The sequence below is a fragment of the Solanum dulcamara genome, chromosome 12 (assembly GCF_947179165.1).
Source record: "Solanum dulcamara chromosome 12, daSolDulc1.2, whole genome shotgun sequence".
NCBI classification, from domain to species: domain Eukaryota; kingdom Viridiplantae; phylum Streptophyta; class Magnoliopsida; order Solanales; family Solanaceae; genus Solanum; species Solanum dulcamara.
In genome coordinates this window covers 58271824-58283551 of record NC_077248.1, presented here as the reverse complement: position 1 = coordinate 58283551, position 11728 = coordinate 58271824, and the positions used below count along the sequence as shown (strand labels likewise).

General features: G+C 37.3%; 1 long non-coding RNA gene across 1 annotated transcript; it reads left to right on the top strand.

Annotated features, from left to right (window-relative positions):
- Positions 1-7578: 7578 nt before the first annotated feature.
- LOC129876779 (uncharacterized) lies at positions 7579-11103 on the top strand. Its single transcript, XR_008763415.1, has 3 exons — positions 7579-8058; positions 8923-8964; positions 9802-11103. It is a non-coding gene; the product is annotated as an uncharacterized LOC129876779 (long non-coding RNA).
- The last annotated feature ends 625 nt before the right edge of the window (positions 11104-11728 follow it).

Below are 11728 nucleotides of genomic sequence, written 5' to 3'. Positions count from 1 at the left end.
TTCTTTCAGTTTTGTAGAACATAAAGGCATCAGGGACATTTATGTTGGGGGGAGAAAGCACCAAAACTAAAGTTTGATATGATGATATATAATGAAAATAATTTGGATACGAGAATTTTACGTGGAAACCCTCAAACAAATAGAGGGAAAACCCACAAGGTAGAAGGATTTTTACTATTATGATATGGAGTACACCACTCTCAAATACAAGGAGAAAACAACAATTAACACTTCTCTCTTGTAAAAGAAAAAACTCACTAAAGAAGACACTCAAGACTACAATATTTATCTTGGTGTATAACACTTTTTGTATTTTTACTCTCTCTCTCTCTAAATTGTGGATGCTCTCATATTAGAAGTAATGGACTTATATTTATAGAGTCATAAAACTTTTTCTATAAGAAAAATGACTAGCCAAATATATAGAAACTTTGTGTTTTCCTTTTCGGAAAAGGAAAACCCAATTATACTAGGAAATTCTTTTCCTTTTCTTTTCCTTTTTCTGCCTACTTTTTCTATCGACTTTTTCCTTCTTTGAATTTGAATTTACTTAGCAGCCTTTGTTGACTTTTCTTTCATTCTCCCACTTGAAGATTTAATTGAGAATCAATTAAGTCTTCACACCATCCTTTCTACCCAATTACTGCAATGTTACATTTCTACTAGGCCAATAAAAGATTGACACCATTTAAACTTGTTACTGTTGATCGAATTTGTAAACATATATGCTAGGTTGTCATTAGTGTGAATTTTCAGGATATCCACACTGCCTTTTTCCACCTTCTCACAGACAAAGTGATACTGAACTCGTATGTGCTTTGTCCTTGAATGAAATGCTGGATTCTTTGCAAGATGCAAAGCGCTCTGACTGTCACAAAACAGAGCAACCTTCTCTTGTTTGTGCCCGAGCTCCTCCAGTAACATCTGCATCCATATTGCCTCTTTGCTAGTTTGTGTAACTACTACATATTCTGCTTCCATCGTAGATATAGCCATGATAGATTGCAGTTTTGAAACCTAGCTTACAGCTCCTCCAGTAAGAGTAAATACATAACCTGTGGTGGACTTACTTTTATCAAGATCAACTGTATAATTTGAATCAACATAACCTTTAATAGTAAAGTCTGATCCTCCATAACATATTGCAACATCTGAGGTATCCTTGATATATCTCAGGATCCTCTTAACAGTATTCCAATGCTCTCTACCAAGATTAGCCATGTATCGACTAACCACTCCCACTGTTTGTGCAATGTCAGGTCTTGTACATACCATGACGAACATTAAACTTCCCACTGCTGATGCATACGGTACTTGAGGATAACTTGGAATTAATAGGAAGTAGGGTAGAAATTGACTTAAAGTCTTGCATCTTGAAGCGTCTCAAGATTTTCTCCAAGTAGTTCTTTTGAGAAAGCCAAATCTTCCTATTATTTCTGTCTCAGTGAATCTGCATCCCTAGAATTTTATTTACTGGTCCTAAGTCCTTCGTTTTAAACTCCCTAGCCAATTGTGCCTTTAAATTTGTAAGACGATCTTTGTTGGGGCCTGCTACCAATATGTCATCAATATACAACAGCAAAATAACAAAATATTCATCACCAAATCTCTTGTAATAAACACAAGGATCTGAACTATGTTTGTTGTATCTAAGGCTTATAATGAAGGAATCAAATCTCTTATACCAACATCTCGGTGCCTGTTTGAGACCATATAGAGATTTTTTCAACCTGCAAACCAAGTTCTCTTTTTCTTGTTCTTCAAAACCTTCTGGTTGGAGCATGTAAATTTCTTGTTCAAGCTCTCTATGAAGAAATGCAGTTTTGGTATCTAACTGCTCTAAGTACAAGTCAAATGTAGCACACATCATCAAGACCACTTGAATTGTTGTGAATCGAACCACTAGAGAAAATGTCTCATTGAAGTCTATACCTTCTTTCTGAGCGAATCCTTTTACCAATAATCTTGGACTATATTTCTCTACTTGATCATTACTATTTCGTTTGATCTTGTAGACCCATTTATTTCCAATGGCCTTCCTTCCTTATGGTAATTGAACAAGATCCCATGTTTTATTTTTATGAAGAGCTTCAATTTCTTCTTGTATTGCTTCCATCCACAGAGATGATTCTTGGCCTTTCATAGCCTCGTAAAAGGTTGAAGTCTCTCCATCTTCTATTAATAGACAATATGCAATATTGCTCTCCATAGAATAATCTGAGTGCCAACCTGGTTCTCTTCTTTCCCTAGTTGACCATTGAACTTGTGGAGTTTCGTTCTCAGCTTGCACTTGTTCTTCGTTCTCTGGTGCTGCTTCAGAAGAAACTGAAACTTCTTTTATTTCTTCAACTTCAACTGTAGTAGTCTCTGATTTTTTCTTTTGAAGTGCTACCTTGTTTTGCTTGTATCTTATTTTCAACAAATACAACATCCCTGCTGATTATCACCTTGCGGGCAGTGGGATCCCACAAGCGATACCCCTTGACTCCATCAACATACCCTAAGAAAATGCATTCCGTGGATTTTGGATCCAACTTTGATTTTTCTTGGGTGTTGTACATAATATAAGCAGGACTTCTGAATATATGTAAGAGAGAAGAATCAGGTAGTTTTCCTATCCACCTCTCCATTGGCATTTTTAGATCAATTACGGTTGATGGTGATCAATTGATCACATAACAGACGATTTTGACTACTTTTGCCCAAAATAGTTTTTCCAACCCTGCAGTTGCCAACATAGCTCTTGTCCGTTCTAACAAGGTTATGTTCATCCTCTCTGCTACTCCATTTTATTGTGGAGTATATGTCACCGTGAACTACCTTTTAATACCTTCTTATTTATAGAAGTTATAAAATTCATCACCGGTGTATTCTTCTTTATTATCTGTCCTCAAACACTTAATCTTTTTCTCAGATTCAAGTTCCACCCACGCTTTGAATTGTTTGAAAATTAGAAAAACATCTGCCTTTCTCTTAATTAGATACACCCAACTTCTCTTGGAGAAATTATCAATAAATAACACAAAATATTTTGCTCCTCCTAAGGACTCCACCGGTGCTTGCCAGACATCAGAGTGGACCAGATCTAATATTTCCTTGCTCTTAGCAGAAGAACTGCTAAACTTCAGTCTATTTTACTTAATGGTAACACAATGCTCACAAAAGGGTAGTGAAACTTTTTTGAGACCTAGAAGAAGCTTTTTCTCAATAAGAATCTTCAAACCTCATTCCGACATATGACTAAGTTTATGATGCCATATTATCGTTAATTCTTCAAATGAACTTGCTGACGCGGTTGATGCTTCTCCTTCTTGGTGTGTTTCACCTTTAAGCATATATAGATTTATAGCAAGTTTTTCTGCTTTCATTACTACAAGCGCTCCTTTTGATATTCTCATGACACCACCATGAGTCTTAGATGAACATCCATTATCATCTAGTTTTCCTAAAGACAATAGATTCTTCTTCAAGTCTTTTACATGTCGTACCTCCTGTATGGTGCATATCGTGCTATCATCCATTTTTATTTTGATGGACCCAATACCAATAACATCCAAAGCATGATGGTCTTCCATGAACATAGACCCTCCTGAAATAGGATTATATTGATGAAACCATTCTCTCTAGTAAGTCATGTGCTATGTTGCTCCTGTGTCGATGATCCAGACATCAGTGAATCATTTTCTACCTTCATAATTTGATATTACTTCACTACATATAATATCGCCATCATTCGAGGTACATGCAATATTCTCTTGAGCAATTGATGGCTTAGTGTCATGCTCCGGGAGGGTACCCTAGACGTAACTGGCACCCGAAAGCCATTTCTGACCTCCGAGCGAACCACCTAGTCTAGTCACACCTTCATTCAATCACATTTTCTTAGCAGAAACTCAAATAATGAAATACTATTCACAATATGGGGGCCGAAGGCCAATATTTATCAACCCAACAAACAAATATAATAAGACTCCTCAAAATAACCGTTCAACCTCCCCACACTCCAGTCTATAAAGCCTCTATCAAAGTCTAAAAGGTGCCAATGACAAGTTCATGGCTACCAACAATCAAAATAAAGGAAAAGACAACAAAACTGTACAAGAAGGTGCAACATCCTCCGGGAACTAGGAGGACTCACCAACTAGCTGGGAGTGTATACGGATCTTCAACGGAGTGCCGGCTGATGACCTCTAGTACCTGTCTCTGCATCATTAAGCGATGCAGGCCAAATGGCATCAGTACATGGAATGTACGAGTATGTAAAATGGCCGAATACAACTAACATCAGGGAAGAATCAAATCAACTCAGCATCTCAACTCAGGAGAAATAACAACTCAATCAAGTGTCCTAAGTCTAAACAGGAATATGATTTAGACGGGACCAATCACATATAATTCAACTAAATCCGACTCAGAGTACTATCAAGACCTATTTGAGAGTTTCTCTTATCCGAAAACCATCACTTATGAGCCAGTGATAGTACAACAAGTCGACGTTGTTGCCACATCCGTTCATGCTTTTCCAGGGCATGAACGAGTCAACCAATCATGGATCCAATCCAACCGAGTCCTATAATGTCAGGACAAACATTTTGGAGAAGCATCCGACTTTAACGGTTCAATCCCCTCCTATGTTTGGCGACATAGTTATTGGGTTCAAGTATGGACTATACTCTTGCCTAATTCGGTGATCGATACTCCTCCCAGGACTCAATGCTCATAAAACTCCATCTAGTCAACTCAATCAAATCATATCGACAAGTCTCATTACGACCTTGTCATCTCATCAACTCTATCATAATCAAACCTCTCTCAATCATACTATCCAATCAATCTAAATCATATCATTCCAAGGAAATTTAAATGCACATTTATAGCAACATATAGACATAACCAATCATTTCCTCTATCCATTTAAATCAATCTTTGAAACTCATCGCCACTCCAAGGCTTTCAATCGACATTTCAAAATAAGCAACATTTTAAAGAAAATAACATCTTTTACCATAATCTACGTAATTAAGATGATCAATAAAACATATTTAACAACTCATCTTCATCAACTCATATTCACATAAAGGCTCATTTTAGAAACTTCTTGGCTCAACAACATCAACACATATAGAGTCAAATAAATAGGGGACAAAGTTAATACAAACATAAACCATACCAAGAAAGTCTAATTTTCATGAACATCTAACCTCAAAGAAAGAGTAGGGCACATGGGTGGACTCAACCCATGATTTAGATAGCCTTACATACCTTAGAGAAGACTTGAAGAGAACCTTGGTGTTGGGTCTTCAATGGAGAACTCGAATCTTGAAGCTCTTGGAACTCTTCTTATTGGACATAGGGAAGAAGAAGAAGAGAGAGAGAGAGAGGAACTCCTAGGGCTTTTTAGAGAGAGAGTGAGGCTACAAAATGTGTTCCCAAATGGACAAGGGTAATACATATATAATTTGGGTAAGTTCCCAAATTACCCCTCCTCAAATGTTCTGAAAATAGGCTAAAAATGCACCTAGCGCCATAGTGGTGCATCGCGCTATTGCAGCGCCAGGACGATTACACCTAAAACATGCACACCTCGTAGTGGCGTGCCGCGCCAGAGACCAAACTACTGAGGCATGTTTCTGGCGTGATGGTGGCACGTCGTGCCCTTACAGCGCCAAGGCCATTTTTTCTGGGTTCTGGAAATTTGGCCTGAAAAACCCTGCACAACTTTTAGTGGTGCGCCGCGCCTGAGCCCAAACTACTGAGTCATGTTTTTGGCGCGATAGTGGCGCGTTGCGCCACTACGGTGCCAAGCCTGGTTTTCCAGCAATTGCAACCCAGGCCTGAAAATCCCTGCTGTGCCAGTTCATCTTAGGATTGTCATATCTTTTGACTCCAAACTCCAAAATTTATGTTCTTGGTGGAGTTGGAAAGAAGACTCGACGAACTTTAATTTGATAGGTCATGGGCCACCCAGATTGTCGTCTTTCATAAGATAGGGTCGTTAGAAGTCAATCCCTTATACGAATTCATCCTAAAACTTAGCCACGACGGATCTTTTTAGACTTAGCTTGGTCCTAGGGGTCCTTTGTGACCCCACATCACCTCCAATACTCTTCAATCACTCAGGGAATCGCCTTAACTCATGAACATACTTCGAAATAAACACAATTTGACCCTACACATGTACAAGAAAGGCCCGAATCCTAGGGAAATATTTTGAGGGGTGTTACATTATCTCCCCCCTTGGGATCATTCATCCTCGAATGATGAGCAACCAAGAATGGACTCGGGGTACAAATCACAGTTAAAATCTCAGCCATTCAATGAATTAAATTCTCAAACAATTATCAATCAAAATTCAAAATGCACAAACGAATTCAATTCATGGAAATGGACATTACCTTCAACATTCTCCTCGGTAGGAACGAATAGATGTGGATATTTAGATTTCATGTCTTCCTCCGCTTCCCATGTGTCTTTCTCAACAATTTGGTTCCTCCACGGGACTTTGATTGAGGCGATCTCTTTGTTCCTCAGTTTGTGAATTTGACGATCAATAATTTAGACCGAAACCTCCTTATAAGACAAGCTATACTTAATTCCAATGATATCAATGGGGACTACCAACAAGGGATCGCCCAAACACTTTTTCAACATTGAAATGTGGAACACCGGATGAATAGAGGATAGCTCTAAGGGTAACTCCAACTCATAGGCAACACTCCCAATCCGCCTCAAAATCTGGTAAGGGCCAATATATCAAGGACTGAGTTTCCCCTTCCTTCCAAACCTCATGACACCCTTCATGGGAGACACCTTCAAGTATACCTAATCACCCATCTCAAACTCTAAATCTCTCCTCCTCACGTCGGTGTAAGATTTTTGGTGACTTTGGGCTGTCTTTAGCCTGTCTTGAATGACCCTCACCTTCTCCATGGCTTGGTGAACAAAGTCAGGCCCAATCAACTCAACTTTGCCAACTTCAAACCATCCAATTGGCGATCTACACATCCTCATATACAAAGCTTCATAAGGAGCCATTTGGATGCTTGCATGATAGCTATTGTTGTACGCAAACTCTATGAGAGGTAAGTGATCGTCCCAATTCCCTTTGAAGTCAAGCACACACGCCCTCAACATATCTTCTAATGTCTGAATGGTGCGCTTTGTTTGGCCATCTTTTTGGGGATGAAAGGCCATACTCAAGTTCACCTTCGAACCTAATTCCTTCTGAAAGGATTTCCAAAATTGGGAAGTAAATTGGGCTCCTCTGTCTGAAATGATAGACAAAGGGACCCCATGCAATCTGACAATCTCATGTATGTACAAATTTAAATAATCTTCTGCGGTGTCGGTAGTCTTAACCATCAAGAAGTGAGCTGATTTCATCATTGTTACATTCCGTATTTTTGCATTTTGGATTATTCGTAAGCTAACGATTATAAATTCAAGGGCTTTTAATTTTGAATTTTTAAAAGGACATGATTTGTTGTAGATGCCAAGTTATATGAATAAATTATGTGTAGTAAAATACATCTCAAGAAGGATCCTTAAGCCGAATCAAAATAGAAGCCATCAAATATGTTTTTCTTAAAGTTACGTTTCGGGTAAGCTGACTTCGGGAGGCCATAACCTCTTTATAATTTGAGAATTTGGGAAAACTCTCAACATGAAAGTTGTAGATAATTGAAATATCTTTCCAACCATAGGTCGTGGGACGAAATGTGATATCGGAGTAATAAGATATAGACGTTTTAAATCTGACAGGCCAAACTAAATAGTGAATTCGGCCCAACCCAATTCTAATTCGGGTCAGGCCCAATACCCACAAAATTAAATCTGATTTTTTTGTAACTATTCCTTCATACAAAGATCAACATAATTCTGGAAATTTCCAAAGAGAGAGAGAAAGGGAGTTCTTGAGAAAAATCCCAAATCCGACCAAAATTAAGTCCCGAAATCCGAAGCTCATGAAGAGAAAATTGTTGTACGTCGTGTTGGCTTCAATTTGAGCTAGAAATCAACCAATAAGGAGAAGATTTTATGTGGTGCTGCAAATTCAAGGTAATATTAAAGTCTCCTTTTCATTGTTAACAAGTTTAGTTAGAGTTTTAACGGATTAGAACGGAGAAAATAGTGTTATAAACTAGTTTGGTGATTTGTTGAGATTTATGGGTTAAAGGGTTGTTTTAGGTAGATTAAATGGATGAAATTAGGTTAGTGATGATGTATAATAATGGTTGATATTGTTTTGATGTTGTTGATGAGTTGTTGTTCTTGAATTTGGAGGAAAAAGGTGTATGAAGATTTTGAATGTTCAAACCCGTTTTTGGAATTGAGTAGCTGGTAGTAATTCTGGAATATCTCATTGTGTAGACCTTCGAATTTAGATATTAAACATGTTTTGGAAAGCTAATACACGTACCTACAACTCTTATGTTTATGTCTTAGTCTATATCTGCTGTTATGATGTCGAAAACTGAGCATGAATCTTAAGACAAATTCTGTCCAGATTCTGGATTGAAAATTCCTTCATGTATAGCTGTTCGTATTTTGATGATATCTCTTTGTAGAAAATGAATTTTGAGTTAATTTCTTTTGCATTGGAAACTTAAGACATAGATCTAAATGTTTCATGAAGGTTATAAAGTCCAGTTTTGCCGTTTTCATTTTCAAATTTTAGATACAACGTGAGGTACTTGACTTTCCGAATTTACTGCTTTGGTAACATGAATAATAAATCTTATTTTGTGTCAATATTTTGGATTGTTGATATTGGTTGATGATTATATGGCTGGTTTAAAAGTGGGAAAAGTGAGTGGTATAGGGGAGGTGCTGTCCAATTTTTTTTAGAAATAACCTACTAACGATAGACTACGTTTTATTCTTGTCCATAGCTTAATCATAGTGCTTAACGTTTTAATATAGGTTGAGACAATATTGGACAACGTATACGTATAAACGCTAAAGGTATGTAAAGTTAACATTTTCTTCTTTTGGCATGATCCATATGAAACGAACGAATGACGTATGCTTAAATTCCAAAGAAACTCTTATTCGTAGATATACTCGGATGGCTACCGTTCTTGATTTTTCAAAATTTATATTGTTATGTCTTGACTCATGTGTATGATTCCAGCCATCCTAGTTGGTATAACTCATGTTGTGGTATAATTCATATTTTAGTATAATTCATAATTGGTGTGATTCATAATGACTATTGTCTTGGGTTTCAAATGATGGACTATTTTGCTTATTCTATTAAGTCTCCGATAATGATCAAATTTCACAAGGTTGCTAATGATACCTTATTCGTGCATATTATTATGGTATTATTCACCGAGTCCTACGATAGGCCGGGTATGTTATCATGTATGGATTCCACTACATTATTCACCGAGTCCCTTACTAGAGGGCCGGGTACGTGATATGATAATATGATATTATGATGATATGACGATATGATTATGGCACCGAGTCCCATAATGGGCCGGGTACGGTATCAGTGTACACTACTCTATTCACCGAGTCCCTTGCTAGAGGGCCGGGTATGGTATATATATACATATGACGATATAGTGATATAATTGTGACACCGAGTCCCATAACGGGCTAGGTACGATATATGATGATATGCATGTCTTCATTTTATAAGACACAGGTACAGTGATTTATTGATTATGATACTTGACTCCTGAATCTTTATTTCAGATGTGATCTCCTTTACGGTATTTTATGCTTTATATACTCAGTACATAGTTCGTACTGACCCCCTTTTGTTCGGGGGGCTGCATTTCATGCCTGCAGGTACAAATACTCATTTTGGAGAGCCGCCAACTTAGGATTCTACTCAACGAGTTTGAAGTGCTCCATTGTCTCGGAGCCCAAACTTTGGGTACTAATCCTTATAATGTATATATTTGTGTATTTAGGGGTACGACGGGGCCCTGTCCCGTCATATGCTATTGTTAATTCTCTTAGAGGTCTGTAGACATATGAGTGGGTTGTATATAGATGTTGTCCAGTGTACTAGTATGACTTATGTTTTTGGACGTTTACATTCAGAATGGAAGCCTTGTCGGCTTACATATTATGTTATCTTATTTTTGACAATTAAGACTCCCCAAGAAATAGGTGATTTTAGTATATATATAAGTAACAGTTTGAGACAACGTGCTACCCATATAAATCCTTTATCATGCTTAATTGCCGATTGACTATAGATAATATGTGTGTATACGAGGGTCCAATTTGGACACTAGTCACGGGGCTAGGTCGTGACAAAAGTGGTATCAGAGCAGTTCATCCTCGGAGTGTCTACAGACCGTGTCTAGTAGAGTCTTGTTTATCGGTGTGTTGTGCACCACATCTATAAATAGGAGGCTACAAGACATTTAGGACGTTGCCTTTCTTTCATATCTAAGATCGTGCGATAGAGCCCAGCCGTAGGACATGAAATTCTTTTTTTTCTATCTTTTGATTTCAGCTGAAGAACGACATCGATAGAAGAAAACGATTGATGATATTGGAAGCTACACAATATACGGGTAAGTAATGATGCGAAAGAGGTATGGTGGATAAGGTAAGCATATTGAAGTATGATTGAAATGTAAAGTTGAAAATTGAAAGAAAAAGTAGACATGAAAGTGTAACAGGTGCAGTTCGAGTCGGACATAAGAGGTAAGTCCATCATTTTCATACTGTTGTTGATATTGGGTGCCCTGTGTGGCTGCGATATGATATGAATATATATATGTTGAACCTGTGAGGCATTGTTGGTATTTTCTGCGTGCAGATTTTGAGATAGTAAGAAATACAGAGGAAACTCTGCCTATTTTTTTTTTTCAGAAAAAAAAAAAGAAGAGAAAGTGGGACATAAGTTCATAATATATTTTGAAGGTTGATAACCATGAGGTAAATTTATTGTGTTGTAGTAAAGAGTTAAGAAATACCCCAATGTCATCATTAAGGGACACCATTTTTATTTGGGAAATTTTATTTCGGAAAAAGCCTATTTAGAATTGATTTAAACGAACCAAGATAACTTCCAATCGCATGTTTTCCTTAAAAGAAGCTTTTGTTGAAGGAAAAAAAAAATACGTCTCATAATTAAGTTTTACTTCCATTGAGAAGTACAAGGCACTCAACCATTAGTTTGTGAATTAAATAATTCATTCAAAATTTAAGAATAACCTTGGAGGTAAACCAGGTGCATCAAGCACTAAGAGGTCCGGTGGTGCTCGTTGGATTCTAGCTTCCTTTTGGTGGTGGTTGAAGAATGCCTTATGATAATATTTTATTAGTCCTTAACCAATTAATTAGAGATGGAACTGGTGAATGGAAAACATAAACTTGTGGAATATTCAGGATCATGTATTTCATGTGTTGTTCATGAAATGCTAGGATGATTCGAAAGGGGTTTTGATACTAAGGGATAATTTACAAAAAGGTTAAGTACGCTTACTCCACCGAGTATAATTGACCCTTAGTAAGAATCGTGAATAAGGTTAAAAAGTGTTACACTATGGGATTGAGTAAGAACAGAATATAATATGAGTATGATGAGAATCGTTATGAAAATAAGTAAAGTCTAGCGGAAAAGTGGCTAATGGATATGATTTTGAGTAAGACTAAAAGTTAGTATTGGGTACACAACAAGGGTGAAAGCGTATAAGGCATAAAGGAGTATTGTGTATATGTGACTTCACCTCGAAAAATAGTGAAATCCTTAAAT